The sequence below is a fragment of the Furipterus horrens genome, unplaced genomic scaffold (genome assembly GCF_987537825.1).
Source record: "Furipterus horrens unplaced genomic scaffold, mFurHor1.1.pri manual_scaffold_16, whole genome shotgun sequence".
Taxonomy (NCBI): domain Eukaryota; kingdom Metazoa; phylum Chordata; class Mammalia; order Chiroptera; family Furipteridae; genus Furipterus; species Furipterus horrens.
Genome location: NW_028327186.1, coordinates 7,101,808 through 7,116,992, shown reverse-complemented (window position 1 = coordinate 7,116,992; position 15,185 = coordinate 7,101,808).

Below are 15,185 nucleotides of genomic sequence, written 5' to 3'. Positions count from 1 at the left end.
AGTCTGATACATGCGGGAGCTCAGAGTTCTTCTCCCTGGCTGTCAGCCATCCCGTGGCTGGACTGGATGGGGATTTTAGTGTTCCCACCGTGAAACAGAAAGGAAAAGAAAGAAAAATGTTCTTCAGTGTTGATAGGACAGCTTGACATGTGACCGTGAACTGCAGGACCTGAATGGCAGAGCTCAGGGTTGCAGATCAGTCCTTGCTTTGACACTGGCTGGTGTTTGCTCAGGTGGCCACAAGCACCCTAAGAGGCTGGGTCTGCAGCGGGGTTCCAGTGAGTGCCACTCTGTGCTGTGTTCCGTGAGGCAGGATTAAGAGAGAATAACATGAACATGGTTTTTAAAAGGTAAACATGCTAGATGCATGTGGGGAGAGTTTCCTAGTGTTTGTAATAGGATCTCTGGCTGGGTCTCCATTGTCTCTCAGAGTCTGGCTGGGCAGGGCTGATGAGCCTGTAGGGCAGGTCCATCAGGAATCTGTTTGCACGAGCCTCCCAGTTACCAACTTATCTCAGGGAAAGAAGGAGTCAGCACAACCTACAGGTGGAGGGGAGCAGCAGCAGGGCGAGGTCTGTGCTGAGTGAAGACTAACACTTTGGTTAGAACCCAGCGGAGCCACCAAGGGAGGACCGATGTTTTCGCCATAAGGAGAAACACGATTGTTTTGTCCTCAAAAAGATGTAAGCTGGGATAAGCCAGTACTGGCATATCAGGATATAAAGAGGAAAGGTAGAGATGTCCCCCCAGACCGCCCTCCGGCGTGGGCACCACGGGGATTCAGCGTACCGAGGAGGTATTGGGCGGGGGGCGCTAGAGGTGGCAGCTCCCTCCCGGGGAACTCTGAGACCTGTGGGGGACGATGGCATACATTTCCTAGCGCTAGTGGCCAAAGCTCATAGCAGCCGCGGCGTGCGGCAAGGGTAGCAGGCACACCTGTCGGTGGATGCGGCGGATGACCGTGGCAGTGGTACCAGCAGCGGTGTGAGCTCCCCGGGACCTGTCGGCCACGGCCCCTGGCTGCTGATGGGCATGCCCACAGGGACACGGCAGATACCCCGCAGGGACCCCTTGAAGCCCCTGGAGGCAGAGCGGGCGCTTTATGAGCTGGAAGCAGCAGGAGCAGAAGGTGCGGACTGGCGGCCAGTTCCCATCTGTGCTCCCAGGGGGTGGGCTTACAGGAAACTCGAGGCAATTTTCCTCTTCCCTCACCTCCTCTTCGAAGGTTATTACTGTATTCGAGTAATCCTATTTTTATCACACAAGGAGCTTTTACTTGTGGCTGCAGTCCCCATGGATATAGGGAAAAAGCTTTTACTTTTATTCATTTGTAATGTCAAGAGGGTGGTTCAGGAAACATTTAAAATGAGGGACACTTATTTTGAAAGACAGTTCTGTCACCTCTGTCCCTATTTTCCATGCTGTGCTCGCCGTCCGGGGCAGTGTGACAGCGTTGACCTAGTAGAAAATGATGGTAGTTGTGAAGCCCGTTCAAAGAATCTTGGGCGAATTACTGAGAAATCCGCTTTTATTTCCCTGTAATGATGGACCCTCGTATTCTCGGAAAGACATCTCCGGACATTGCACGGGAGAAGCTGTGCGACTTTACTTGGCTGCCCTTTCCTCTGTGGCTCTTTGATCCTGGAACATCCCATCTTCCTTCCTTCCCCTCTCAGAGCTTGTTATTAAATTGGCTCTTTTCTGCTGATCTCTTTCCCCACAAGTTGTTTGATTCCCTGCCCTGACCATTGGAGGATTCCAGATAGACGTTGCTCTTTTAAATTCGAATTGGGACATTTCTCCTTCATCGCTTAACTGCGGTACAGAACTCCTCCTTCTGATCGCCTTTACCTAAAACAACAGGGAGGGAAGCGACGTGAATGGGGACGCATTTTAGCCACCTCCACTAGAAGGTGGAAGTCACACGGCGGGCCCCCGGAGCAGGGAGGGAGGGACGCTTCAAGAGGGAGGCACCTCGGAGTCCCCTTGGCGGATGTCTGCTCTGAGTCCTTGCAAACGGAAGAGGTGCACAATCTGAATTCTTTCGACAGCCTGGGGAATTTATAAATTTTTCTAGAGGGAAAAAAAAATGAGTTTACTTCGCTTGACAGTTATTAGCAATTTATTTTAGCAGGTCTGATGATAACAGGAAGTGAGCAAAAGTATACGAAATAAACAGCTCTTTCAAAGCCCTGGGAGTGAAGCTGAGCATCTTTTTCTTTATGCTGAGTGACTGAGCTTCGAATCCCTCTTCCCTGCATTCGTTCTGTGGGACTTGCACAGGCTCACGTGACCCTAACCTGCTGTGCACTTCACTTGCTAATCTGTTCCAACGCCAGTGGGATATTAATGAGTGCGGAGCTGTAACACTTTCCATAACCTCTGCTGTTTACTCTCCGACAAAATTAAGTGCAATCTGCATTTGATTACTCAGCATTGGACTTCAGCAGGAAAGAATTCAATTTTGTAAAATAACAAGGTTTTGGGTAATTGCATGCATAATCAGGGCATATTTTGTCCATTTAGGGCTGATCTTGAGGGCTGGTTATTATTCCTTCCCTGGTCTAAAGGAATGTTACACTCTAAGGCCACTGTCCTCGTTGCCTTAATGAACAGCAAGAAAAAAAAAATGCACTCAACTTCAGACATTTCTTTTTTGGTTTTAGATCACTGTTTTTTGTTTTTCCCCATTTAGCATGGTGGCCACAGATTTTTGAGGCCAAAGCCGATTTTTCTCTGGATTTTTTCTTGAACCACATGTCAAGATGAAGTTTGTATTCTGGTAAAAGATGGCATATTTTCTTTTTGTCAGAAAAAAATAATTTGTGTGACTGTCTCATTGTCCACGGCTGAGAACAAAATAAAAGTCCAGATGACAAAGGACAACTCCCCCTTGGTTCCAAATGCACATCTACGGTAATAAGCTAACCCTTAGCCAGAGGGGCCTATGTTGGTTCCCCAGAGCCGTTAATTGGGGAAGGAAACCAAGAGGGTAGAGAAACTTTGCTTCGGGCTTTCAGATGTCAGTGTAACCTGACGTGGTCAATTTTTCTTCAAAATGAAGATGTTGGCTTTAAGTGTAGCCCTTCGAGTCCAATACTGTAGTATTAATCCAAGGACCTTTTCTTCTTTTCGTTTTTCACCCATCTCCCTTCTGCCCGTCTCTAAGCGCTCCCCCAAAAGAGTGAGCACACCCAGGATTTGCCTGCCAGCGCGGTTCACGTGGGGTCTCCCTGGGAGACAAGGCCGCTCCCGGTATCGGAGCCGGGGACTGGACAGGACCGCAGGTCGGAGAGCCGTGGCGAGAAGGGCGGATGACCAGCAGTAAGACGCGTGCCGGCAGGGGAGCTGGAGGGAGAGCTGGCTCCGCCTTTCTCCGGGCTTCCCACGCCTGTCGTCTGGGGGAGTGGGGTCGGCACAGAACGAGGCCAGTTCCACCAAGCTGAGCACATGAGACGTTCAGCCTCCCCTTCCCTGTGTCCCTCAGCTCCCACCCCCTTCCATTCTGCGTCTCTTCAGTTTCTATGGCTCACGGGGAGCGTTTTGTGTGAAGAAAGCGCTCTGCATCTCAAAACAAACAAACAAACAAACAAAAAACAGTGAAAAGGCCTAAAGTGCTCCCTTTTATAGATTTTTAGTGGACTCTGTATCTCAGAAATGGTAGATAATACACTCAGCGTCACCGAGCCAAGAAGGTGAGTCGAGACTCGAACCGGACGCTCTTGAGTCTTATATCGTTGTCGGTGAGGGTTGTAGTCATTTCTTGGAGACCGCCAGGAACAGCCATGTTCATAATCAGAAGAGGGACACTCGGTTTTATGGCTTGTTCCCTTTGCTGAAAGAGTATACAGCTTGTCAAAACGAGCCATGGAAAACGTCAAACTGGGGTATCCTCAGCTGTTGGCTGGCTGTTTAGATTCAAGGTCTATTGATTCACATTCCTGTAAGATTAGATCCAGCCTCCACTTTTGTTCACCCCCAGCCCCTCCGACTGCCAGCCCTGCTCCAGAAGGAGTGGATCTGCTTGCGGCTGGCTGTGTTCTCCGCATCCCCCACCCCCTTCCCACCTTCCACAGTGTCACGCCAGAAACATGAACCACGTGAGGCTCATGAATAATTCCAGCCCCTAAGAGAAGGCTGTTCAACACGGACCCAACACAAACCTTGCCCATCAATCTGCATTTTTTAAACTAACCCTTGGAAACTCAACCTCCTGCAGACGTGCAGAGATGAGGCAGCTCTGATTTGTAAGCCTAAAAGGTCCTCAGCTAAGAAAATCAATTCAAACTCAAAGTGACATTTCAGTTTTATTAAGTCAGCATTGTCTGGCCTGCCATTATTTAATAGGGTGTATCTCTTATGACCTCCGAAGAGTTAAATCTCATGAACAGTGGGCCAGAATGCTATCTGTTATAATTTCAACTTTAATGATTGGAAATGCAGGACTCATTATTCTGCTGAAAGTAGGCTCTGAAATGGTTTTTATTTCAGCTCATCCATCAGAAGGGAGCGTGCCTCAGAAAATCTTATTGACCTCATTTCAGTCACATGACCCATTTGTTCAAACACTTAGAATGAACACCCAGCAAGAGCGCCACTCAGGGGAGTTCTGACCAGCCCTGGTTTCCAGTAGAAAGTGGCACCCTTAGATCCCCAAGATGGACCCAGAGACAATACGCTGAACTCCTCAGGGAGACCGTGAACCGCCTCAAAGGCTTCCTTTCAAGGCCGATAGGTGAAGGGCCCAACAGGAAATACAGGCGTGAGGAGCTACCTGCACCGGAGCAGCGAGGCCACGTTCACACTCTTAGACTTACGGTCACGGCAGTCACCGGAAAAGTTCAAAACCCCAGCGCAGTGTTGGGGTTCAGCTTACGTCTGCCGATTTGATGGGTTACTCTTCTCCCATGATTGCTTTAGTTGGTTGATTGGATTATTCAAATACAGATTTATGCTTATGTAGGAGAGACATCGCCATTTCCCCCTCTTGTAAAGCGCATACAGTTAGAACATGACACTTCTGCATAGGTATTTATAAAACTTGAGTTAGAACTTCTAAGACAGCAGTTCTCAACCTGTGGGTAGTGACCCCTTTGGGGGTCGAACGACCCTTTCACAGGGGTCGCCTAAGACCCTTGGAAAACATATATAATTACCTATTGTTTTTGTGATTCATCACTATGCTTTAATTATGTTCAGTTTGTAACCATGAAAATACATCCTGCATATCAGATATTTACATTCCGATTCATAACAGGAGCAAAATGACAGCTATGAAGTAGCAATGAAAATAGTTTTATGGGTGGGGGTCACCACACATGAGGAACTGTATTAAAGAGTCGCGGCATTGGGGGGGTTGAGAACCACTGCTCCAAGAACAAGTTAGACTAGGTGTGGCAAACTGTGGCCTGCAGGCCAAATACACATGCGCTGTCATTTTCATATTTTCTGTCTCTGCTTCACACTACAGTGGGAGGGCTCAGTGCTTTCAACAGAGGCCATCAGGCTTGAAGAGCCAAACATATTTACTTTTCAGCTCTTTACATAAAATGTTTAATAGTCCCTGAATTAAACTGTAGTACAGATAATCCATGAGAAGCATTATCTACCGAAGCCGTCTGAGAAAACAGAGTATTTACAGAGAGCTGGCCTGGAAATCTAATCAGGACTGGATGGCCAAACACAACTATTTGACAGTTCATTTTTTTAGCTGAAGAATAACTACTTGAGCTCACATAACAGAACTGGAATAAAACCCAGGCCTTCTGACATCTACTAGTTGATCTTACCACCGACTTCTTCGCTTCCTAAAATCGTAATTAGTCCTGGTCCAACAACTTACAATAGAAAAAGGACAGAAAAATCCAACTACATTGCATTCCATTTCTCTAGAATTTCCAAGCTAATTTTATAGATTTAATTGGATTGGCATGGACAAGATTTGTCTCCATAGGAGAAACGTATTCATTAGGTCATGAGTACAACCCCAAGCAGGAGACAGCAAGTGACAAATTACAGGAATAACAAGGCTCCGAGCGCACCTGGCCGTGCCACCTGGGGCTGTGATTTCATTACGCCCATAAACCAAGGCAAGGTCAGGCTTAGTCAGACTTCGATTAAGAGGCCCCCAAGGAGATCCCAGGTGCAGAAAGAACTGGTGTAGATGCAATGAGAGCCATGCGAGAACGTCTCTTTCCTGTCCTGAAGCGGGCCTTGCTGGGACAGCTAAATGATGAGGTTTAGGAAGCTGGGTGCCGGGACATGGTGCCGTGGGCCAAAGGCCAGAAAACCTGGGTTCAATTTGTCTTGGGCCTTTGCTAGGAGTTGGAGCCAGAGAGGGTTTTCAGCAACTGCCTGTGAACGTAACCTTGCAAGTTTGTTCAGGTGCAGCTCCTCTCACGGGGCAGGAAGAGTAAATCTGTTCTTTGATTTGCTGGTAAGTGGCTTGTGTTCTCTGAGCCGGTGCCAGGTGGGTGGGAGCAAAGCCAGAGTTCGCGAGCCTCGGGGATGGCATGTGAAGCCAGGTGACCTGGCCGCGCTTCAGGTCTCCCAATTAGACCTGCTTTGCCAAGTGGCTCCTGCCGTTTCAAATTCTCCTCCGAGCTGACCATGCAACACGATTCCCGCCTGTGGCGTGCCTCGTCCAACACCACTTGGCAAAATGCCTTGGGTGAGATTGGAGGCAGAGGTTGCCCGGAACGGCTGGTGCCAGGCTTTCTAAAGGTGCTCAGTGCAAGGTGGTCTTTGGGTTTTCTTGACAGACAATGTGGTTACTGCAGCCATGGCTAATTTGGGGTGAAATGTTCTGTCACCTTCAGGGTATGTGTATACTCTGGCAGCGCCTGGGTTTTCCATGATGTCCAGAAATTACAGTGGGCCTTTAGTGGGGATGAGTGCAGATACTTCTGGACTGAGAAACAGGATCCAGATACTAGAATAGAGCAGTTTTGTCCATTTCATGTCGTGGATAAGCAGAGGACCTAAAGGCTAGAGTGTGGCTTGACACTGGCTTGATCAGGGCGTGTGGATACAGCAGGGGATTGCGGGGATTCCTGGATTTCAGGGCACGAGGTCAGATGGGGGAGTTCCTGGAAATGGCCACAGCCTGGCAAGTTCAGAGCATGTGTAAAGGCTGCATCTAAGGAGCACCAAGAGCCTGCGCGGGGAACACTAAATTTTGTCTTCAAGTGAAAGAACCAAGTTCATGGCAGAAAATGAGGAGCAAAGCCCAAGGAGGTCTGAAACAATGTAGACCCCACAAAGCCTATTTTTTAAAAGGCGGCGCAGATAGGGGAGAGGCACCCCAGAATCCCGAGATGATGTTCTCTTGTGGAGCTGGAATTCTTGTGCCTTCATTTCATTTCATTTTCGTGTTTTGATTGGCTCTGTGGTCCATGAATGTGCCCGCTTTGAATTCTTTATTAATGTCCCTGCAATATGTTTAGATTTTGTTATTTTTGCTAGAATTACCCAGACAAATTATTCCAAGGCATACCTCGAGGCTCAGTTATTGATTGATTTGGCGAGGTCCAAAGCCTATTTTCTTAAACCTCAATTATCTAACTGATTTATGCCCAGTGGTGCAACTGCAGATTTTCACCACCCAGCTTCTGGGGCGCATGCTGATATTATAAAAGCAAAATAAAATGAGATTAGAAAAGAAGAGAAGACGAGGTGATTGTCCCAGGTACCTGTTATGCCCGTGGCTTGGTCGCCTGTAACCTTGTGCACAAGCCTTAATAACAGTGGTTATTTCTGTGCCACTGGAGACTGAATGGGGGGCCGTTGGTTCAGCTCCCTGAGATGAGTGGGTGTCCTCCGGATGTCCTCAGGCAGCTGTCAGCTCTTCTGTTTAAGCATTTGCCTCCTCCCTCAGTTAGAAGTCTAGTGAGGAAACCTAGTGAATTGTGGTCTCCTTGCCTCCTTTCTTCTCTCTCTGTCCCTCTGGGGTAGCAAACTGGTACTAGCTTGGCTGGGAATTGGAGAGGAAGAGGAGTTACTGATCCCCAGTGGAGCCTGAGGGATCTGGAGGCCTGCTGGGCCTGACTGGTGTGTGACCCTGTGACACCTAGCGGGGCCGCGCAGTGGTGGCTGGGGACGTGCCCCAGGTCAGCTCCCTCCCACGTCAGGTTCCCGAGCCCGTCTCAAACACTCTCATGTTATAGGTACCTGGGAGGCTTCCTGGAGGAAGATGTGAGACCTCTGAACAGTCCCTTCAAGAAAGCCCTCAACAGGAGGGTCTCAGAGCTGGCAGCCTAGGGAAGCAGACACCCCTCCGCCTGTCCGAACCCCACGTGACAGGATCTAGCGCCTCCATTTGCAGAGCCACTGGGTCTGATACGAGAGATGAGGTTCTGCAGATGACTTCAGGTGCACATGGCATTTTGATTTATGCTTTGAATTTTCAAGCCTCTAGGTGACCACTTTCTATTCTGGCCGGGCATACTGGAGAGGGGAGAATATCGAAAGAAAAACCCTTAGAATATCGGAACATGCAATAGAGGAGAGTCCTTTGTGAACAAAAATGGAAAGCTATGGGAGACGTGTTGGAACATTACCTAATGAGGACCATTCCAAATAGTGGCTTGCATCAAATTAGTTTGCCTTACCCATCCCTGTGTCTTGAGAGTTATAGTTGTTACCATGTGCTGCTGGTATCTGATGTCCGATTCATTCCGACTGGGTTTTGGGGATCCCCTGTGGCAACAAACTATCAGAAATACTTTCTCACTTTCCTTTGATGGCTTTAGAAGTGAAATTCTCTTCCACGGATCAACGGTCATGCTTTTGTACCTGGTCTGTGGGGCATGTGAACTCCAATGACATGGAGTCTAAAAAGAGAAATGTAGTGTGCCTCGTCTGCTTGTGTTTCTTTAATCCCTCCTCCTCATGTTCTTAAAGTAACTCAGAATCCTTAATTCTGAATGTTTGTTATCCATGTACTTCCGTATTAATTAAACAATTTTTAACAAGTGCCTATCTCCTGTGTGCCAGGCACTGTTCTAGGTACTTGAGAGGCACTGAATAAAATATATTATTCTTATTGTTATTTATACTTATATATTGACTTCATTGGATGAAGATAGACTCCATATTTTAGTTAAAAATTAGGGTAGATTAAAACACACTTGTATGCTTCTTATAAGAAACACATTAAATTTAAGAACTCAGAAAGTAAAGAGATGGAAGAAATATTTTATGCAAATTCTAATTAAAAGAAAGCCAGTGCAACAATGGTAATAACAGAGAATACAGATTTTAGGAAACAAATATTTTTGGAAGACCAAGAGTAGTATTTCATAGTAATAAAAGATTCAATTTACTAGAAGACCTATACATTCTAAATGTATATGCTCTTAATGACATGGCTTCAAAATATATTCCACATAAATATAACTAAAGAGATGAACATATTAATTCATAATAATTTTGGAAGATTTTAACACTGTTCTCTTAGCTGTTGATAGGAAAAGCAGACAAAAACAGTGTGCTAAGGTAAAGTACATAAATAGCATAATTATCTTACAGAATTAATTTATATACATAAAATGCTGCAACCAATAATTGCAAAATGTATACTCTTTTCAAAAGCCAGAATACTTACCAGTAACTAAACAATGTTTAGCCATAAAAACAATCTGAACAACTGAGAATTTAATTCCTTTAGAGTACTTTACCTCTTTACAGTGAAAATAAGCTACATGGGTGAACAATAAAAATAAAATACCAAATTTTGTAAATTAACAAATATACTTCAAATAACCCACGAATCACAGTAGAAATCACATTAGGGTTAGAAAAAACTTGTATTTATTTTTCATTTTGGATGCCACTATAAATTGTACTCTTAAGTTTTATTTCTAATTTATTGTTGATGACTTTAAAACAGAATTCATTTTTGTCTGTCAAATTTGTATCTAGCAAGCTTGAAAGATTCTCTTAGTAATTCAGTAATTCTAATCACCTGTAAAATAAAACTGTCATTCACAGAGGATAGGGTTGGAATGTGTAGAAAAATCTAAAAGAAGCTAAATCTAAATATGAATATAAATATAAAAGATATATGGTAGGAAGAAGCAGGATGGAAAACGGCCAATTAAAACTCGTTCTGTAACAAGGGACACACGAATGGATTAAGATGTCGAACAGTAACAACCCAATCAGGAGGCGGCATGCCCTTAACCTTGGATCTAGACTGAAGGTCTCGGATTAATGATACGAAATGCGTGGCTCTCCAATTAAGGTCTTGTAAGTTCCTGATACCAAACATTAAAAGAGAGCAAAACTTGGTGACGGTAAAGAAATGTAGTGAATATATATTTATTTCTTTTTTCCACCCGTGGTCCTTATCCGCAGTAGGAGAAGCATTGGAGATATTTCCAAGGCTGTCATTCTTTTGTTCCAAGCAAATGTGCATGAAGTTGCCTGTGGCTTTTTATCAATTCTTTCACATTTCTTTCATCCGAACGCTGGTGTCTTTTCCTTTTTCTTTTTTTTTTGGTCTTCACAGGCTGCCAGCAGATCACTTAATTTAGCGTAATATGCCAGCTAAGTGGTATGAAGAACCAGAGGAACTAGCAAGTAGGCTCACTGTGTTCTTCATTTACTGGCTTAAGAAAAAGTCACTTGCCTTTTATTTTTATTTATTTGGAAGTTCTGTAGTACTTCTTCCCCTTCTGCTCTCGCATAGAAGAAAAGGTGAGAAAGGATGCTGATGACCTATGTTAAACAGTCAAGGACTGAGGAAAACTAGCCGCCACCTTCTGTCTTCAAACATTGTCAGTGAGTCCAGGCCCATGAATGGGACATGGTTGCAAACATCTGTTTTGCCTCCCAGTTGTGAACGTGCCGGTGAAAAGAGCCTTTGGCCCGGAGTCGCTGGCTCCGGCAGCAGGTAACTCCGGAGGGAAACAGTAGTTTGAAAATGTTGCCTGTGAGGCTCTGGCTTGGGTTTTCCGTAAATTGGATACAAATATGGAGCTCTGGGAGGGAATTACTGTGAGATTTAGTGGGAGATTATTTAATCATGGATTTAAAGAAGCAGAGTTCTGTGGGTGCCAAGAAACCACAGGATTGTGCAGCGTAGTTGTGGTTACAGAAGAATGAGCTGCCACCTGTGTGTGTGCACCTGGGGACCGGGAGAGTAGTTGTTGGTTTAGTCCTGGACCCACCTGTTTGCCTGCCAGGACATCTGAGAGCACCTACTGTGTTTTCAGCCGTATTATGAGCTGAACTCTCTCCTGCATAGATAGGTTGGAATCCTGACCCCTGGTATCTGTAAATGTGGCCTTATTTGGAAACACGGTCTTTGCAGATGTCATCAGGATGCAAATTAAAATCAGGCCATAATGAACCACAGTGTGCGCTTCATCCACCGCGAGCAGTGCCCTGTAAGAGCGAGAAGAGAGAGCCAGAGATGGCATGCATAGGCAGAGCGTGGCCCACGGAGACACAGGCACACAGAGGGGAGAGCCCCACTGAAGGTGATGCGGGGCTTGGAGGCATGCAGCTGCGGGGCACCGTCACCATCAGAAGCCCTGGGCATCTCAAACGGATTCTTTCCTAGAGACTTCACAGGAGTCTGCTGACACCATGACCTTGGACTCCGAGCGTCCGGAACTGGCTGACAATCATTTTTTGTCCTTTCAAGCCACCAAGTGGGCGATCCTTGGTTACAGCAACCCTAGGAAACGTATCTAGGGAGTGTGCTGGGTGCTAGGCGTACCGAGAGGAACACACGTCCTGCCCCAGGGTTCAGGAACTCCTGGCCTCGTGGCTGGAATAGAAAGCATAACAACATCTAAAATGAGAATTATGTGCAGAGATCCACTTGCTATTAGGGAGGGGCCCACGAGAGCCTTTCGGGGAGATGCTTTTCGAGGTGCATCTCAAAGGATGGCTAGGAATTGGCCAAGCAGGATATGATGTGGCTGCTTTACTGCGGACAGCTCTATGCTGGCGAGGATGGTGGGGAGGCGCAAAGAGCCAGAGGAGGGGTCAGTGCTGTGCAGGTGACGCCCTTACTTCTGATCATATCAGTGACGATGATGATGCAGATGCAGATGATGTTTTATCACCATTTGCTAAGTTTCCATCAGGCCAACTGCTCTTAAAATTACACACAGTCTTATGGTCTTATTTTAGTTCTCTCAGCAACTCTACACAGCAGCTATTAACATCTGCATAACACAAACGCAGAATCGAACTCTTAAAGAGTTTAAGGAACACCCTTAAAGCCTCCACAACTAATAAACAGGAGCAATTCATGATGTGCCCTGTGTACTCTATGCTGTATATCTTTTTGAAATCATAAGCTCGAGTTGAAAAAAAAAATCACAGTGCTCTGAGTTTGGTTTCTGTTCTTCTAGAGCTGATGGCAGATTTTCACGTTGCCCATAAATCATCTCACCCTTTGAAACTAGGTTCTGCTCTCGGGGCCCAACCCACAGGCACTTGCAGGCTCCGCTCCCTCGCTTACCCTCATCCATTGGACACGTGGGCCAGGCGCGCCGCTCGGCGCCGTGCACCAGATGACACCGTCTGTGCTGTTTCCTCGGCCACGTGAGGCCTTTGGCTGAGTCCTGTCTGCTCCTGTAGGTGGACCTGTCTTTGAATTCTGCTGGTTATAAAGCACTGGATGTCAGCCAGATGGGCTTCCCCGACCCTCAAATTTATCTGCCAGCTGCTTGAAATAAAGGCCCCTCATCCTTCTGTAAACATGCTGGCTGTCAAATCTCTGCTTTTATTTTCGGTTTTGCTCAGCATTTAGATGAATCTTAGGGATTCCGATGCCTTGCTGCAAGTATCTGGCCATGCATAAGTCTGTGCAGTGTTAGAGCAAGGGCATTTTATCTCTGCCACACTTCTGAAGATTAAAATGCAATTGACAAAGTGTTACAGTTAGGCTGAGCCCAAGGGGATGTAATGACTAGATGTAACGTGGGCCCTGGGTGAGACCTTAGAACAGAAAGGGGCACTCAGTGAAAATCTGAATTAAGGATGGACCTGAGAGCCCTGGCTGCTGTGGCTCAGTGGATTGAGCATCGGCCTGTGAGCCAAGTGTCGCCAGATCGATTCCCAGTCAGGCCACAGGCCTGGGTTGTGGGCCAGGTCCCCAGTTGGGGGCGAAAGGGAGAGGCAACCACACAGTGATGTTTCTCTCCCTCTCTTTCTCTCTCCCCTCTCCTCTCTCTAAAAATAAATAAACAAATTATTTAAAAACAAACAAAAAAGGATGGGTCTGAGCTAATAATAGTGTATCAATATTAATTCCCACATGGTGTCAAATGTACTACCCTAATGGAAGACGTTAATAATTTGGAAAACGGGGTGGAAGCTATGTGGCAACTGGCTCCTCGTGGCCCTTTTTCTGTAGATCTAAAACTATTCTAAAATTAAGGAGAGTGAAATATGACAGACACCGCACAGCAGCTATTTCAAGTTCTGTCTGGAATTTGAATTCTTCGTAAGGCTTTCAGGCTTCTGTCTGCTTTCAAGGGAGCTGCGTCACACGGCTTGGGGCAGGGGAGACAGGACGGCAGCTGGGGAGCATCTCCGTCAGATGTGAGGAATCGGGCCTCAGGAGCAAACGGGGAAGAGGCCTGCCCAGGCTCCGGGGAGAGGTGAGAAGTATGCAAGCTTCTTGCCAAGAAGCCTTGAGGAAAATTCCTCCCTGAACTGAAATTTATTGACAAAGGTAACTCAATCTATGTCAGAGATAATCTTAAAAGCCATACCGCATGGCACGTCTATCACAAAATCCCCAATAAGAACCTTCAAGGTGAGCTTGTCAGAGCAGAAACTTTTTTTCCGATGGCTTTTATAGGCTGAACTTTGTTTCTGGTTTTCCATTTTAGGAAATGTAACAGTAAAGAAATTTTGGGGAAAAAGATCTGTTTTTGTTTTTTTCATCCAGAGGAAAAAATATTAATGCTTTGGTGTATTCCTTCCAGTTTAAATGTCTTGCTTTACAGGATTGTTGGTGAATTGATCCAAAAATGCAAAGGCTTAAAGCTCCCCCCACTCCAAGTATAGATTATCTTATTTTATCTCCAGAGATTCTTTTCTTTAAGTTTGCTTCTTACCCAACTTGAAATATGGGGGACTTCGTTTTAGTTTTAGCCCATTTAGGGCGTGTTCAAGGCGGACCGACCCCTTCCGTGCCCCTTCAGCTCGCCCGCTCCTTTCTCCTGTGCTCTGCAGAAGCGTTGCTGAGGAGCAAGCGCTTTGTGGAAGGACTCGGGTGGGACCTGCGAAACGTCTGAGAGGGAAAATCTGGGGCAAAATGTGGCCACAGGCAATCTTACAGGAGAGAAATGGAGTTTGCATTTGGCGGAGGGAACCCCACCGTCCCCATCCCTCCCCCCCTTCAGCTGGAGTAGAACCAGGACGACCAGAGGATGCGGGGACGGAGGCGCGTGAAACACACTTCCCGGTCAGACACACTTGCATCTGAGTCCCAGCTCGTCACTCCCTGCCTCTGGGTCGTTGTGTAAATGATATCACTTCACTGCCCCCGAAGCTTTGAATTGTAGTACAGAGAGTGATAGCATCTCACAGAGCTCTGGGACCTGCCCGGTGGCGCACGTGGGGGCGCGGTCACTGACGTGTGCTTGCCAAGCAGTATGTGCCACTTACCTTGTGTTCCCTTTTCCTGTCTTCACCGTGTGCCCCTTGTTCTGGTACATGCTTGTCTCACCTCCTTGGCCTTCTGATTAGCTTGTTTTGCCCCAGTTCTAGAAGTAAGGAGCCAAATGTGAGTTTAAATAATCACTTTGGGGGCCAGCGTTTGGTGTCAGATTTTGTTTCTGGTCTGGGATTATTTTACTTTCTTACTGATCACTTCCCTTGTAGAGACTTAAGACAGTTGTACTCCTGAGCACTGGGTCACCACGACGCGTGACATACATCTCGTGAGCATGTCGGCCACTTCACAGTTTGGCCTTGTGTAGATGCGGTTGATCAGCCGATTTCCTGAGTTTGTGTCTTCTCTAAGCTGCTTACCTGGACGCAGTGACACGTTTTCTCTGTGTCTACCCTGTTCTTAGAGCCGCCCCCAGAAAGAGGCAAACCAGCAGAAAGACATTATACAATAAAAAAAGAGTAGAACTGATTCTGTCTGAACACTGAGCACAGTGTTCCTGAACTTGAACTGGCCCTCAGGTGCTGTCCCTTACGGCCAGCTG